At 44.4% G+C, this 3241-nt stretch overlaps 1 non-coding gene across 1 annotated transcript; it reads right to left on the bottom strand.

Annotated features, from left to right (window-relative positions):
* Positions 1 to 1713: 1713 nt before the first annotated feature.
* Positions 1714 to 1788, bottom strand: Trnas-cga (transfer RNA serine (anticodon CGA)). The gene has a single exon. It is a non-coding gene; the product is annotated as a tRNA-Ser (tRNA).
* Between the last annotated feature and the right edge of the window lie 1453 nt (positions 1789 to 3241).

Here is a 3241-nt window from a genome sequence, read left to right as displayed (position 1 = left end):
GGCTACACTCCATACAAATACTTTCAGAAACGACTTCCTGACACTTAAATCTATATTCGATGTTAACAAATTTCTCTTTCAGAAACGCTTTCCTTGCCACTGCCATTCTACATTTTATACCTCTCTACTTCGACCATCATCAGTTATTTTGCTCCCCAAATAGCAAAACTCATCTACTACTTTAAGTGTCTCATTTCCTAATCGAATTCCCTCAGCATCACTTGACTTAATTCGACTACCTTCCATTATTCTTGTTTATGTTTTGTTGATGTTCATCTAATACCCTCTTTTCAAGACACTGTCCATTCCATTCAACTGCTCTTCCAAGTACTTTGGTCTCTGACAGAATTACAAAGTAATCGGCGAACCTCAAAGTTTTTATTTCTTCTGCATGTATTTTAATTCCTACTCCGAATTTTTCTTTTGTTTCCTTTACTGCTTGCTCAATATACAGACTGAATAACAACGGGGACAGGCTACAACCCTGTTTCACTCCCTTCCCAACCACTGCTTCCCTTTCATGCCCCTCGACTTTTATAACTGCCATCTGGTTTCTGTACAAATTGTAAATAGCCTTTCTCTCCCTGTACTTTACCCCTGCCACCTTTAGAATTTGAAAGAGAGTATTCCAGTCAACATTGTCATAAGCTTTCTCTAAGTCTACAAATGCTAGAAACGTAGGTTTGCCTTTCCTTTATCTTTCTTCTAAGATAAGTTGTAAGGTCAGTATTGCCTCACGTGTTCCAATATATCTACGGAGTCCAAACTGATCGGCTTCTACCAGTATTCCATTCGTGTGTAAAGAATTCGTGTTAGTATTTTGCAGCTGTGACTTATTAAACTGATAGTTCGGTAATTTTCACATCTGTCAACACCTGCTTTCTTTGGGATTGGAATTATTATTGATTGAAGTCTGAGGGAATTTCGCCTGTCTCATATATCTTGTTCACCAGATGGTCGAATTTTGTCAGGACTGGCTCACCCAAGGCTGTCAGTAGTTCTAATGGAATGTTGTCTACTCCCGGGGCCTTGCTTCGACTTAGGTCTTTACTACTTTTTGGTTAATAACTCATAGATTTGTGCCAAAATTTTTCGACACACTTGAAATCTTGCCCTGCTCAGCAGTGCATAAAGAGTCAAAGAAACCTACCACATCACTACCACAAGTCGCCGAATAGGGCAGAGTGACATTTGGGTGTGTGGTGTGTGACGGGTGAGCAGCCACAACTTGAACCCAGTGCTGGGGCCATGGGCAGCAGCCACCACATAACTCTTCATGAGTGGTGTCGGATCTTAGAGGATGTATCTTAAGATGTCTTTTTCCCAAAGTGGCTGGTTCCTGGATTTGTTGATGTTTCAAATGGGTCAAATGGCTCTGTGCACTATGGGACTTAACTTCAGAGGTCATCAGTCCCCTAGAACTTGGAACTACTTAAGCCTAACTAACCTAAGGACATCACACACATCCATGCCCGAGGCAGGATTCGAACCTGCGACCGTAGCAGTCACGCCGTTCCAGACTGTAGCGCGTAGAACCGCTCGGCCACTCCGACCGGCGATTTGTTGATGTGCAGCAGAATCATCTGGTCTTGGACCATTTGCTTGTGAAGACGAGATGTGATTGGCAGGCTGACAATACAAATAAAAGAATGATATTTTCACTCTGCAGCGGAGTGTGCGCTGATATAAAACTTCCTGGCAGATTAAAACTGTGTGCCCGCCCGAGACTCGAACTCGGGACCTTTGCCTTTCGAGGGCAAATGCTCTACCGTCTGAGCTACCGAAGCACGACTCACGGCTGGTACTCACAGCTTTACTTCTGCCATTATCTCGTCTCCTACCTTCCAAACTTTACAGAAGCTCTCCTGCGAACCTGTCTCTGCTATATCCTTTCTTTCAGGAGTGCTAGTTCTGCAAGGTTCGCAGGAGAGCTTCTGTAAAGTTTGGAAGGTAGGAGACGAGATACTGGCAGAAGTAAAGCTGTGGGTACCGGCCGTGAGTCGTGCTTCGGTAGCTCAGATGGTAGAGCACTTGCCCGCGAAAGGCAAAGGTCCCGAGTTCGAGTCTCGGTCGGGCACACTGTTTTAATCTGTCAGGAAGTTTCAATACAAATAAACGTCCCCATAAGGAAGGAGTTTATGGCTTTCCAGTGTGGTCTTGCTGCCTGCCAGTATTCTGGACTTTCGCACAGTCTTCGCCGATGCGCCATGAGAAATGGCTGTGAAAAGTAAGCGGGTGTGGCCCCAAATGCGTGGAGGAAGGGGCGGCTGCTGTTATTGTGGGTGTCTCAGTGAATGTGTACTGGAGTAACGGAACTTGGAGAAGCACCTGAGGAGATGAACGGTGGATAGTGGCTGACAATACGAACGTGCAGTCCTGAATATTATAATTATGGGACATCCTACTGTCCGGTATTTTCTTTGTGTCCGAAAGTCTGTTCATTGCTGGTGCTGGGGGTCATAGAGTGGAGGGGCGACTAGCGCTGTGTGTGTGTGTGTGTGTGTGTGTGTGTGTGTCTTGCATGCAGCGCTTCGAAAGGGCCAGTGTAAGGTTTTTATAAGTCTGTCCATAATACGGCCAGTCTCGTCTTACTGGTAACAGAACAGGCACTAGTGCAATACAGTGTCCTTGGGCAGCCTGTTAACGTAGAGTTGATTATGTTCTTAGACTGCTTTTAATTCCTTTTGTGTGTTACGCCCAGCTGCGAGTCTTCTGGGTAACATTATTTCGTCCAGTTCTTGCAACAGTATTGGATGAAGCAAATTTTGTATATGTAATTTAATAATGCATATGCATCTGGAAGGTAAAATTATTTTGGAAGTAAATTAGTAGTGGTGCTTATGTCAATATTTCTTACGCTCATTTCATTATGTCATTTATTGGGCTTGGGAGCATGACAAAGTATTCTGTGTATTTGATTGCTAGCGTGTAGTGTAATTAAATTAGCTCTTCTGATACAATGGGATTTGATTTTATATAGAAATAACAAGCAATCATTTGCATAAAAGAACAAAGTTTGTAAGGTTCTTTTATTCAGAACAGGATCGGTTTCGAGCTGTTATACGCCCGTCTTCAGGTGTTATTAGTTCGTGCTGTGACCCCGAGCGCCACGGCGGACTAGTACAGGACGCGGTGTATTACCAGCTCTCCGTACTCTGCGCTCGCCGGTAATACACCGCGTCCTGTACTAGTCCACCGTGGCGCTCGGGGTCACACACGAACTAATAACACCTGAACATGG

Source organism: Schistocerca cancellata, chromosome 3 (genome assembly GCF_023864275.1).
Source record: "Schistocerca cancellata isolate TAMUIC-IGC-003103 chromosome 3, iqSchCanc2.1, whole genome shotgun sequence".
NCBI lineage: Eukaryota > Metazoa > Arthropoda > Insecta > Orthoptera > Acrididae > Schistocerca > Schistocerca cancellata.
This window is presented reverse-complemented; position numbering and strand designations above follow the sequence as displayed.